This window comes from Phascolarctos cinereus, unplaced genomic scaffold (genome assembly GCF_003287225.1).
Source record: "Phascolarctos cinereus isolate Bilbo 61053 unplaced genomic scaffold, phaCin_HiC Scaffold_8;HRSCAF=390, whole genome shotgun sequence".
Lineage (NCBI taxonomy): Eukaryota > Metazoa > Chordata > Mammalia > Diprotodontia > Phascolarctidae > Phascolarctos > Phascolarctos cinereus.
The window spans coordinates 8,507,944-8,521,900 of NW_027556291.1; the positions used below are offsets into that span (position 1 = coordinate 8,507,944).

The 13,957-nt window shown below is 48.2% G+C and overlaps 1 protein-coding gene across 2 annotated transcripts in view; it reads right to left on the bottom strand.

The window, feature by feature from the left end:
• KLHL13 (kelch like family member 13) overlaps window positions 1–8,580 on the bottom strand; it is a 137,720-nt gene extending 129,140 nt beyond the window's left edge. The window contains exon 1 of one of the 2 annotated variants that reach the window (XM_020963438.2): window positions 8,161–8,580. The gene's annotated coding sequence lies outside the window, so the exon portion shown is untranslated. Of the gene's footprint in view, window positions 1–7,814; window positions 8,090–8,160 lie in introns of those variants that run through there. The other variant, XM_020963439.2, reaches the window with a different exon arrangement.
• Window positions 8,581–13,957: the final 5,377 nt, after the last annotated feature.

A 13,957-nucleotide genomic window follows, 5' to 3' on the forward strand; every position in this document is an offset into this window, starting at 1 on the left:
ATGAGCAGGAGAAGGACATGGCGAACCACTCTAGGATTTCTGCCAAGGAAACCCCAAATGGGGTGATGAAGAGCCACCGGGCACAACCGGACCGACTCAACAACTGAATGGACATGAGGACAGGGATCTGGCCTGTCACCAGCTCTCATCGACGCAGCCACATGGCACCATGGCAAACTCGGGAAGATCCGATTTCAAATCCTGCCTCAGATACTTCCTACCTGGAGGACCCTGGCAAGTCACAAGCTCTCTGACCTTCAATTTCCTAAATGGAGATAAAGATGGCATTTACCTCACAGGACTAGCGCAAGGCTCAAATGAGATAACATGGAGCAAGTGCTTTGCAAACCTTAGAGGGCTACAGAAATACAAGCTAGTAGTAGTAGTTAGCAGCATCAGCAGTAGTAGTACTAAGTAGTAGTAGTAGTACTGCTACTGCTGCTACTACTGCTGCTGCTGCTGCTGCTACTACTACTACTACTACTACGGGGAGGAGGAGGAATAGCATCATTTCTGTGTCTGCTTCCTCATTCCAACCCTCCTTATCACACAGGGTCCTTGTACAGATCCACTGATCAATAAATAGGCCAGCACTCACTACATGAAGGGCCTGTGGGAGACACAAACATGCATGCCCTGGAGAAGCTCTCCCAACCTCACTGGTATGGACCATTAAGAGCCTATACCCCAGGGAAGAAGCAGAAGTAACAGCTCTATCACGCTCATCAATCCACCAATGGCTGGAAATTAACATCCTGAGGGCATTGCTAGCTTGGGACAGAGTGGAAAGGCAGGTAAAAGGCCTGTTCTCACCTCTGGCTTAGGGTGTGGGTACCCTTGGGCATGGTACAACCTCTCTTTGCCTCAACTCCCTCATTGGTATTATAAGGATAATAACTACCAGACCCAATCCCTGTAAAGGGCAAGTAAGAATAGCTATGAAAATGCTTTGAAATGTATGTATTTGAAAGCACTCCACTGATGCAAGGCATCATGGAGAAGAATGAGGGCAGTAGGGAAAAGCAGCACATCAGCAAATCCTGAGCCCAGCTCTCCCAATGCTGGAAGGGGAGGGGAGGGGAGACACAACTCTCCTGCACCCAGGTCAGCGCAGAGGCCACAATTCTACGAGGATGATGAGGGGCAATGCCTGACAACTAAGAGGATGGCACAGGAACAAGGCCTTGAAGGGAACTGCCCCTACCACGGCAGAAAAGCCAACGTCGAGTAGCTTCAAGGAAGAACCTCTGCCCACTCTCAGGCCTGGATGCTGCACACGTACTCCCCACCTGCTGCCCCAGCTTCTGCTAGTTGGCAAGGGCAAAGACAGGGGGTTTGGACCATGAAATTATAAAGAGCAAACATTCAAGAGTTGAACAGGAGAATCGGGCAAACAACTTGGTAATCTGTATGTTTGAAAACATGAAACAGCCCATTCTCCTAATAGGCCCAAAAGGAAAGGAATGCTTTTCATACAAACAAAAGCACACTCATCCCCTATAGCACAAGAACCGCCAACAACAAAAAGGGAGGGAATTGGGGCAGCTAGGTGGCGCAGTGGATAGAGCACCGGCCCTGGAGTCAGGAGGACCTGAGTTCAAATCGGACCTCAGACCAGATACTTGACACTTACTGTGTGATCCTGGGCAAGCAAAGTAAGCATCCTCAAATGCCATCTGAGACTGTCAGAAAGCACTGCAGCTTTCGCTAATCATCCCCAGGCTGCTAGGACAGACAAAGGAAGGGCAGAGGTTACAATTCCACATCTGGAAAATGGGATTAGAAATGGGTGTGCTCCAGCATTTTCCTGATTGGGGAAGCCTTAGACTATCTCATTGAAAGTTATTTCCAATATACCACAGGTGTGCTCCCTGAGGACGCCCAGGCACAAACTGACTAGCCATGAGGCCTCAGGCAAAACCTAACCTCGCCATACCTCAGTTACTCCATCTGAAGCTTCACAGGACCTGAGCTTTAAAGCTGAAAAAGATCTCTCAAGGTCATCTCATCCAACCTACTCATTGCACAGAGGAGGAAACTGAGGGCCAGGATGGACAAGTGGCTTGCCACAGTCATTCGGGCAGTAAAACTCAGAGCCAAGAGTTCAGCTGGGTCCTCTGGCTCACTCTACACTACCTACATTTTACCATTTCACTGGATCTCCCACCAAAGTTCTCTTCACATCAGCTCTGGCAGCATCTACCTGGCTCAAAAGGCTTGGCTACAATCCTGTGACTGTGCCTGCTGGCCAACAACCAGCATAGCTGAGCACACTGATGGCCAAGGATCTCTTCAGTGGTCTAGCCAATGGCCTCTTCTTGCTCCTCACCCTTCTTAACCTCTTGGCAGCTTTTCACTGCAGAACATCTCCTCCAGACTTCTCTCTCCCCCCAAGGTTTTCCTGACACCATTCCTAATCTGGTTTGCTCCCATCTATGTGCCTGTTCTTTCTCAGGCTCTTTTCTGCATCATCACCCCATGTCAGCCCCTAAGATGGGCATCTTCTCTTATCCCTACACTCTGGATGATGTTATCAGGCTTAATCATCTTTGTTGAGATGACTAAAAGACTCAGTCCTCTTATCTCTCCCAAGCTTTTATTGTCCCCGCCCCTTCATGACTGTCCAACTGCCAGGCATCTCTACTTGGACATCTGGATTTATTTCACGTTCTTTCCCCTCAGACACTATGTTCATTCAACAAGCATCCTTCAAAGATGAAAATTTCTTGATTCAACCATTTTGGAGAACAATTTGGAGCTATGCCCAAAGGGCTATAAAAACGTGCATACCCTTTGATCCAGCAATAGCACTTCTAGGGCTATATCCCAAAGAGATCAAACAAATGGGAAAAGGACCCACATGTACAAAAATATTCATAGCAGATCTTTTTGTGGTGGCAAAGAATTGGAAATTGAGAGGATGCCCATCCATTGGGGAATGGCTAAGCAAGTTGTGGTATATGAATGTAATGGAATACTATTGTGCTATAAGAAATGATGAACAGGCTGACTTCAGAAAAACCTGGAAAGACTTATATGGTCTGATGGTGAAGTGAGCAGAACCAAGAGGACTTTGTACACAATAACAGCCATGTTATACGATGACTAATATTGTTAAACTGAACCCTTCTCAGCATTACAAAGATCTAAAACATCTCCATAGGCCTCGTGACAGAAAATGCTGTCCACATCCAAAGAAAGAACTATGGAAGTTGAATTGCTATTTTTTTCTCTTCTGTTGAGTTTTTGTTTCCTCTTTCTGATGGTTCCTCCTATTGGTTTTAATTTTTACTTACAACACCACTAATGAAAATATATTTAATAGGAATGTAAATGTATAGCCTTTATCAGACTGTGCGCCGTCTTGGGGAGGGTGGTAGGGAGGAAGGGGGAGAAAAATTTTAAACTCAAAAGCATATGGAAATGATTACTGATACATCAAAATAAATTAATAAAATTTTTTAAAAAGATGAAAATTTCTCTGCCCTCAAGGTTGGAAATTTCTATTTGATTATATGCTAGCCTGATATATTGATATTGATATGTTGGCCTTCAGGCTATTTCTCCCTCTTCTCTTTTGCTTCTTGGGATCTTGGGTTCCCCTCAAGGATCAATCCAGATCTCGCCTCCTATACAAAGGCCGGTTTTTAACGTTCCCCTCCCCCAAACCATCACAGTTCATTGACTTCTCTGTATACTTCAATCTCTGCCCCCAGAACAATTCCTTGAGAAAATGGGATGGTTCACTTTTGCCTGTAAATCCAGAGGGTCTCACAGGGCACCTGGAAGAAAGGTTAGGGAAATGGAATCTCTGACTCTTCCCAACACCCCAAGCTGCCCTGGGGCTGATGATGTGGTGTCCAGAGAATTCCCTTCTCTAGAAGATGCAGCTTCAGTCTTCTCAGATCTGAATAAATAAAAAGATTGTTTCCCCCTTCTTTAAACGTCGTCAAGTTTCCCATAATATCGACCCACAATCCGAATGTGATTTGTAGAAAAGGCAAAAGCCATGAGGGTCCGGGTGCAGCTCTAATCATTTAACCAACGAACAGAATGCCACCTCAGCTTTTACCAGGGAAAGAGAGTCTCAGGCAATTAACAGTAAGAGGAAACCGGGTGGCATGGTGCCAAAGCCGTTGGCATCAGGAAGAACTGGATTCAAGTTCTGCCTCTTACACATACTTGCTGTTCAGGGCCCCAGAAGGCTCTCTGAGAACAAAAGTGAGTTGTAGAACTTGATCAGAAGAAGCAGCTTCCACACCAGGAGCTCCTCCCACCAACAAAACTAAAATACCAACACTTCCCCCTTCCCCAAATAAAATCAGCCAAATTACAGTATTTTTTAAGGCCCCTAAGGAAATTTCTAAAGTCCAAGTCATGCCTCCATGCATAAGGAAAAACACTCAGAATTCTGCAATAAAGCACTGTTTTGGGAAAATAAATTTAAGATAAACCTTGAAGTTTCAAGCTAATAAACATTTCAAAAATGCAGAAAAACATCACACATTATTATAAACCTCAAAAAAGTTCAAATGAATAGTCAATTTGATTTTTTAAAAAGTAGTTTATTTTATAAAACCTCCTAACTGCTAAGAACTTTATTCATTTGGGAAATTGTTACGTTTTAAGATTGGTTTTCTCTAAAATAGAAATTTTTCCCTGTTTTTAAAATCTCTTTTAGCTTCTGTGTCCAGACCTCAGATCAGGAAGTTTGACCTTGGGCAAACGTCAGATTAACTCAAAGGGTAAGGAAACTTTGGGTTTGGCCAAAAGATTTAAGAACAACAATGACAAAAAATGTTGGAGCATTTCTTTTTAGCAATCATCCAAATGGAGAGGCAGTTCAATTGGATAAGCCTGAAGGCCTGAACTCCAATCTGGCCTCTGCACCTTAGTGGGGACTTAGCTGTCTAAGCTCAGGTGAGCATGCTCTTCCTGGGAGGTAGGAGGGCGGGATGCACCTTCAGGACGCATCAAATGTCAAATGAGGAAGCTCCATTCAGACTAGACCAAGCTCAGGGTGAGAGACCTTTTCTCTTAGGGTGAGAGACCTTTTCTCTTAGGGTGAGACAGTTTCGTGTGAGGGAGCTCTTCTCAGAATCAGACGTTTTAATGAATAAAATAAAGTACATGGAATCACAAAGGAAACTAATTACAGTGAAATTCAATTGTCAAAATATTCAAAAAAAAAAAAGGTCCCACCCCCATGCTAAGCACAACTGATTTCTATGGCCCGTTTTTTTCTAAATTCTATGACCTTACCAACAAAAATCAAACAAATTTACCATAATCTCAATTCTTGTGGCTTCAGATCAACCTATAAGTTTACATTTTAATTCTAGGAAAACTAAATTATAATTAAAATCCTTCTAATTATATTGTGAAATCTGCCTAAACCATAAAATTCACAAATACAAAATGGAGAATGCCTCCTGGTATGTATGTATGTATATATGTATCTGTGTGTATATATATAATGGATATGTGTATATCCTGTGAACCAGAAAAAGTCCCATTTGTTTCAGGTGGTATTAAATGCATCAAGTTCTGGCCTCTGGCCAAGAAGAGGGGTTACCATGGCCAAACTCACCCTCTAAGTGGCTTCTTTTCCCAATATTGGATAATATACTGTTCAAAATGGGATTTAAGGCATGATGCTGTTTATCCACACAGAAGAAATCCAGGACAAAGGAACTCAAATAAGTTATAGACACACGTCTTAGTGGAAAACATAAGACCTTCCATTACCATAGTAAGGGATGGGCGAAATCTTTATTTCAAATTTCATGCAGGTCAAAATAATTCCAAAAATAGTTTTTACTGAGTTTCTTTGAACTATACGGTCACTTTCAATAAATACTCCTCATTTTCCTTCTAACGACTTGGGAGAAAGAGTTGCCAGGGAAATTAGAGTCTGGGAAAGGCGGCCCTATTTCTGTGATTAGCCTCCTTATTCCCTCCAGCGCCCCATCCTTCATACTACAATAAAATCATTAGTTTCCCACATAGAATTAATAGAAAACTACAAATTATTTGCACCTCTGTGTAATCAAACTCTCTTGGTAAGCAATAGACTCTCTACTGGTCTCCTATAAACGACATTCTTCACAATTTTATACTCTGCATATTCTCACACCACACTTTGCAAAGTGTGTCCATAAAAATGGCAGATTAACAACCTTGGGAAACCAAGGCTTGTATTTATCTATTAGAAAAATACACCCTGAGCTGCTCGAGGGTAAACTGCCCCATTGTTCCCCAGCCAAAGAAAGGGCCGCTTCCAGGACAGTGACATTCAGCTATTACGTTCAGTCACAGTTTGGTTTCTCTTTTGCGAAAGCTGCCAATTAGTGGAAACTGCGGCCGTGGCGGTGCCCAGGTCATTACAAACCGGCTGAATGTGCGGGGGTTGGAGTGAAATGGGCTTTTTTTTTTGGGGGGGGGACGGAGAGGGGAGGACTAACATTTAAATATGATACTGATTAGATGTTACATATAATTGTCAGATCAAAGTTCGAAATTTTTTTCTTATTGTAAAAAATGGGATCATTAGCCAATGTTTTTGTTTTAAACCGCAGGCCCACACGTGACTGCTAGAAGCCCCCATTCTCCTCTACCTTCCACCTCCAAGACAACGAACGGCAAGAGCTTTAGAGAAAGGGAAGGGGTAGGGGGCGGGGGGAGGAGGGCGACGCAATACTACCGGGTCCCAGGGAAGCCCAATGGTCGAATCGAGCCCTGAGCCCGCGGGATCCCAAACCAATGGTCCAACTGAACACTGTATCTATAGGTCCGGGGCGGGGTGGGGGGAGGACGGAACACTGGGGCTGCGAGTCCCAGCAGTAGGGGAGTCAAGGAGAGGAGGTGCAACGGTGGAGCTCGAGGAATCTGGGAAGGGGGAAGTCGAGCAACGGACCGGGACTGGGGGGAAGGGTGTAATACACTCTAACTAACCGCTCATGCAAAGGCTGAAATGATCCAAAGACTGAACAGGACCCGGTAAAATCTACAGAAAGCAACTGATGACCCCCATTCCCCTCCCAAGGGATCTTTCGAGTCCGACAGTTTGCAAAGTCCGGATCTCCAAAATCCCAGCAAAGAAAACTTGTCCTAGACAGGTGCCTGGCCAAGGAAAGGCGCCCTTCAGCTTCCCACAATTAAACGCTTCCAACACGCACTTTAATCAGACAATCCTCATTGCTTACTTGCTTTTTTATTCCAAACCAGTAAAAGCTCTTTGGGGGCGCGAAACCGCCGACCCCCAATACCCACCTCGCGCCCCCCAGCCCTCCGGCCCAGCCCCGGTCAATCTCTGGAGAAGGAAAGGAGTCATTCCCCTGCCGACGCTCCCGAGCAGCCCGCCCTGCCCCGCCTCCCTACTCCCCGGGCGCTCCGCATTTTGGGGAGAAAGCATGCGAAGGAGTGCCAGGTGCCCCGATTACTTCGAGGGAAGTTCCATTCCTACCACAAAGGCGTCGCCAAAAGACAAACTGTAAGTACCTTAGATGATATCTATTAAAGAACCATTCCATCGCGCCCCCCCCCAGATGCTCAGATACCCGCCTCAGGGAAAACAAATCTCCCCCAAAGTGAAGCGAACCGAACCCGAAGCGAACAGAGAAGCGCCGAGAGGGAAAGCTGCAGGATGAGGGAAGCGGAAGGAAGGGCGCGAGCACCCAGGCCGGCCACAGACTCCCAAGGTGGAAGAGGGTGAGCAGAGCCCTCAGCAAACTGAACGCCGCGCTCGGGGGTCGGAAGCGCTCTAAGGAGAAGGGGGGGGGATAGGGAGAATGAGGCTGGGGGAGGAGACCTACCGACACCTCTAACTACTGCTAAGCGGTCCGACGAAGGGTGCCGAGGCTGGGGGTAGGGGGCGGGAAAAAACGCGGATCCAGATTGGGAGGGTGAGAGGAGGCTGGGGAGGGGAAGGGAGGGGGAGGGGAAGCTCCATGCCTCTGGACCTGCAGCTGTGCAGAGGGTCCTCGTGCTGGCTAGCTGGGAGCTGGGGAGGGGCTCCAGGGTCCCTGATCTGGCCGGTGGGTCCCCCTTCCAGCGCGTTGGGCTCTGGACTTCCCCCCTCCAGCTGGCAGTTCTCGGGTATCCCCCCTCCGACTCCAGCTCGTCGGTTCCAGGCCCCCTGCTCCTCCGAGGATCACTCACCGCGGTCACGGAGTGCGGCCGTCGGGCCGCTTCTCCTCTGGGAGCACCGCTAAGGGGGTGTCAGGAAGAGGGAGCCCGCACCCGCACTTCAGGGGTAGAGGAGGGGGGCCGGCAGGCTCGCGCTCTCCTTCCTAGCCCTGCCTCCTCCCCCTGCTCTTCTCTCCCTCGGGCTGGCAGCTCCGGTCGCTTCCCAGCGTTTTGGGGTCCGCGTGTACCCGGCCGGCCGAGCGGCGGTCGTTCCGCTTCCCCGTGCCCTGCCCTGCCCTGCCCTGCCGTGCCGTCCCCTAGCCCCGCCGGTGGGTGCTCGGTCCCGAGCCGGACCGGCGGGCGCTCCAGTTCTTCGGCAAAGTCCGCGTCCTTAGCACCCCCCTGGCCCGGGAGCCGCCGCCGCCGCCGCCGCTGCCGCTGCGCCTCCGCCTGACCTCCGGAGCGGGGGGAAGAGGCGAAGAGGGGGCGGGCCGGGGAGGGAGAGGGCGGAGCTGGAAACATGGCGGCGGGGGCGGCCCCGGCGGCGCTTGCGCGGGAGGGCGGGGGCTGGGAGGGGCAGCGTGCTGTCCCGCCGAAGAACCCGCCCCGGGCCGACTGGCGGAGTTCGTGCGCCTGGGGACCCGAACTCACATGGCCTATGAGGCCTGGCCGCCCCGGGATGGCCGCTGCGCAAACTGGGGAGTGCCACCCGCGGCGGGCCCCTGGCAGGGGCAGAGGTGGGGGGGGCCGTGCGGGGCTCCTTCCTGCAGGTTCGGGCACTGCCCGGGCCAGAGCCACGACCACCACCAGCAGCAGCAGCACACACAGGGCTGGGGGGACAGGACCTTGAAACCCCGCTACCCTATCTGTCAGCCGCAGGGGCGGCGGCCGCGACGAGCACGCCCTTTGTCTCTCTCAGCCTCCAGGGTGGAGGACGGTGCCCCTACCCCACCCCCCAACCCCAGCATCGGTCTAGGATGCCACGGCGGTGGCTGCCAGCCCTGCGCTAACTTTACCAGGGCCGTCAACTCTGTCTTTCCCCCCATTTGTCCCATCAAGGGCTCGCCGGTCAGCCTCCCTGCCCTCTCCTTGGCTGGCTCCCTCTTTTATTACCTCTTTCTTTGTCCTCTCCCCTGCTGCTCCTGAGCCAAGAGGCTTGCTTTCTTTGCCTTTGTGGTCCTTTCTTGGGGCCACCTTCCTATAATTTAGCTTTCACCATTTTATTGCTACTTCCAGGTTTCTCCTTGAAAAAAACAGAAGAGCCTGCTTTAGCTTTTATCTTTTTTTTTTTTTTTAAGAAGTTTGTTGATGGGGTGGGGGCGGTGCTGGGTCCAGACACTATAGCTAACCACTTATTTCTTCCTCTGCTTTCCCAGCCCAGGTCCGGTTTCCCAGTATTGTTTTCATTACCCACCAGTAAAAGGGTTCTGGTTCCCAGATCCCTCTTTTACTAACTGGTTGGGGGTTGGCCTTTTTTCTCCTACCTCCCACCTTAACCTTTCTTTGGCTACCCATATCCAACCCAACCAGAAAGCCACTGTTAGCCATCCGCTGTTAGATTTTAGCAGACCGTGGTAGAAATACAGAACCCCAAATCCATGTCCAGCTCTACTCATTCCTGTTCACCTGGCTACAGGAAATCCCCCTCAATTAAAGCCACATTAACTGGCTTCACTACTGGACCACTTGGCCCTGTAAGGAGGAAACCCCTCCTGCTCAACCCAGCTCCAACTCCCCCTTTCCTCCTCAAACTCTCCCAGAGAGCATTGTGGCTGGACAATTCCATTGCCCACCTTTCCCTTCTCCTCCAGGAGGCCTAGCCCAATTACACACACACAGAGTTTGCTATGCCTTCCCTTCATACAAATCACTTTGTATTTACTTTAATATGCAGGGGTCCTTTTTAACCTACTTCTCTGTATACATTTTGTCTTTGCCTTTATATCTCCCCAATTAGCCCGGTACCTGGTACGTAGAAGGCAGTTGATTCATGATTGCTGAATGAATACTTATCTAAGTTCGTGCCCTTTCCTGCCGCCTTCTGATCTAAATTCTTCATGGAGAGGACCTGTGCTTTTCACCCCTCTTTCCCCCTCCACATTGGGGCCCTCACCCTCACTGCAAACTTTCAACCCATTCCACCTCAGCTGAGGCAAGGTGTGCACAAAGTTCCCACTGCAGCCTTTTATAAATGCATGTTTTATTTCACTCCATTGGGCCTAGTGGAAGTTAACAGTTCAAATCCTACCACAAATATTAGCTGGATGAGTAACAAGTCACTTAACCTCTCCGGGTCTCAGTTTCCGCACCCGAAGAGGGGGATAAGAGGTAGGAGAACAGGAAGGGAGGGTGTAAGGCTCAAATGAGATGTCTATGAAGTGCTATGTGTCAAGAGGTCATCATTTTCATCTGGCTTTCACTAAAAGGTTAACAAATAGGATGTAAAGAAAATGGAATAAACAGATACAGCTGATATCCATCCAAAGGGAAGGTCCTCCAAGGTATAAGGCAAGGGCACGGGGTGGGTTCTACTTGAGCTGAACGTGCTTAGAGACCCTAGGCCAGCTATTCAGAGTAAGGCAGTGTGTGGTAGAGTAATAGGACACAGTTAACAAAGTCTGCATTTCAGAAGTCAGAGTACTTCCACCAAAAGAAATGTTGGACTCCAGTTTTTAAAAAGTGGAATGGCCCTATCTGGCTGGATCTAAAAGTAGAGGACCTGAGTTCAGATCTTGCCTCTGATACTAGTCTGACCTTCAGCAAGTCACTTAAATCCCCCTAAGCCTCTGCTCCCTTCACTGCAAATGAGGGGGAGGAACTAGAGACCCCTCAAGGTCTGTGATCTGAGGCTCCCATCCCTGCTTCACCCCTTAAAAGTGTGGGGGTTTGTTTTTGTTTTGGTCCAAATCCGTGACATCATCCATGGAGGGAGTTCCCTGAATGAGAACTGACCTAGATCTGCTACTCATTTTGAAGGTTTTGGAGAATTGCATAAGGTTATTGAGGGGTCAAGTGAATAACCCAAGCTCAGGCAGCTACTATGTGTCAGAGGCCACACTTGAACCCTGATCTCCTTAATGCCCAAGCCTGTACCCTAATGCCTCGGAAAACTAGTTAAGGAATTTCCTAGGTGTATTTGTATTTCAACCTAGAGCTGCAAATTACAAACACAAGCAAAACAGTGAGAATTTAGAAGCCAAGTAAAAAACCTGAGCATGGGGCTGGGGCCAAATATTGTTTAAAAAAACCAGTAAGGCCTTGGTAACATAAAGATCTGGCTGAAGAGCCCGCTCACCACATAAGGCATGCTGGCACACACTCCAGATGGCAGCAAGGGCCCCAGAAGAGGCTGAGTAGTTTCAGTTACCTAACTCACTCACCAGAGACTTTATATGCCACAGAGTAAATACCTAGTATGTTCTCAGGGCATAGTCAGTCAACATTTCAGTGCCTGCTGTGTGGCTGATAGCCGGGAGAGCAAAGGTTGTAACTGCATTAACACTGATTAAAGAACAAATTGAAACATGTTGCAGCACCTTGATCCTGTCCCTCCGGTCAACTGTGTTAATGGGGTGCAGTCACCTGGACTCCTGAACTAATATTTACCAAGGACCCATAGGGTGTCTGGAGCTCCACTTACACAGCAGTAGAGAAGCTAGACAAAAGGAGATCCACTGTCTTCCTGTGCAACACAAACTAGTCTAGACAAGCCAGGCAAACAGCCAGAATGGAGAAATATATCCATGCTTAAGGGCTGAAAGAAATATGGAGCTGACTGTCACAGGAGGCTTGAAGAACCACAGAAAGGCACCTTGATGTGACTGGGAGAGTCAGAGCTAGGATGGCCTCTTCCAAAACTAGTGCACTCCTGACAGGTAGCTGCACCAGACGGGAGCTGACCCCTTGTACTCCATCAGTAGTAGAAAGATTGCTAGATCTAAAACCAGAGGACCTAGATTCAAATCTTGCCTCTGATACGACTTGTCTGACCTTGAGCAAATCACTTAAATCTCCCAAAGCCTCCCATGCCCACTTCTCTGCCAAGTGAGGGGGATGGACTAGATGACCCCTGAGGTCACTTGCTTCTAAATCTAGGATCTGAGGCTCCCACTGGGGCCTCACCCTTAATATCCTGCTCTCACCTCTTTACTTAAAGTCACTATTGACTTCCTAAGGACCCAATTCAATGGACTTTCCTCCATCTTCATTCTGGAAGAACAATGACCCGCTTGCTTTTCTGGTTATAATCCCAGTACTTGGCACATAATAAGCACCTAATAAATGCTTTTTCCGTCATGGTCTCTACCCCCTTGAAATGCTCCTTTCCTCTGTCCATGATGCCACAACTGACTGGCTCCCCTTCTTTCTGATTATTCCTCCCATCTCCTTTTCTGTGCCTTCTTCCTCTTCCTATCCCCTAAGGAGCCGTGCTCCCCCAATCTTTCCTCTTCTGCTCTTCTCTCTGTACACTGTTTCTATTGGAGGGGTCTCATCTGTTCTCATGGCTTCTGTTATCATTCCACTGTGAAGGACTCCCAAATGTCTTTATCAACCCCATCTTTTTCCTCCCTTTCTCATGTTTCTGTAGCCCATGGGGGTACAGAAGGAGGTTCTTTGTTTCCACGGACCAAACTAAAAACTAATTGAAATGGCCTCAGAGCCCTTAGAGAGTTGGGGAATCCTCTGGGAAAGAAAGTATTACTTTCCCTGTAGAATTAGAAGGATCACAGAACTGGGGATACCCTAAATATGACACTGTAACCTGTGATCATTACATCCTCCTAAGTGGCAAGTGTTCCTCCAAAATCAGCCTTCAGCTAGGTGACAAAGGCTAGTGGGGCTCCACACTAATTAGTAGCCCACTCTCTCCGCCAGCAACAGAAGATGGAGCCACAATGGAGAAGCTGGGGCATCTCACCTGGATGGGATTCCCCTACTATGAGTCCCTCCGCTTGCCACTCTCTAGAAAACTCCCCTCCCTTCTCCATCCTCTGGCTTGCTACCACCTCCACCACAGAAAGCACATAACCTCCCCTCAACTCCCAGCCAAGGAAACAAAATAAGTAACAAAGTAAAGAAACCCTCCAAATCAGTAAAGAACTGCAAAGCAAATGACCAGAGATCTACACTGAAGCATCAGTGCAGGGGCCACTGGTGGCACAGTGGCTAGAGCACCGGCCCTGGAGTCAGGAGGACCTGAGTTCAAATCCAACCTCAGACCAGACACTTGACACTTCCTAGCTGTGTGGCCCTGGGCAAGTCACTTTAACCCTGATTGCCTCACCGAAGAAGAAGAAGAAGAAGAAGAAGAAGAAGAAGCCTCAGTGCACAGGATGGAAAAAGGTACCAGTGGCAAGACTGAACTGAAAAGAGGACACTAAAGCTGCTTTTAAAAAAGACAAAAGGGGCAGCTGGGTGGCTCAGTGGATAGAGCATCGACCCTAGAATCGGGAGGACCTTGAGTTCAAATCTGGCCTTACTTACTAACTGTGTGACCCTGGGCAAGTCATTTAACTCTGCCTGCAAACAAAAAAAGAAAGGGAAGAAGAAGAGATGAAGCAACAGCTAGGGAAAATGCTAAATAATATCCAAGGTCTAAAACCATCTATGAAAGTGGAAAAAAAAACACAGTGAAATCTAGCAAAGATCATAATAACAAACAGATAAAATAATAATACTAAATATAAGATAATAGCAAAGATAATAAAAAGAAAATTGAGGAACAAACCCAGAAAAGGTAAATTAATGGACTTTGGTTTGAGGTTTGTTTTGGAAGGGGGCAGAGGGAGGAATAGGCAGTTCAGCCCTCTGATTTCACCCATGTAGGGAA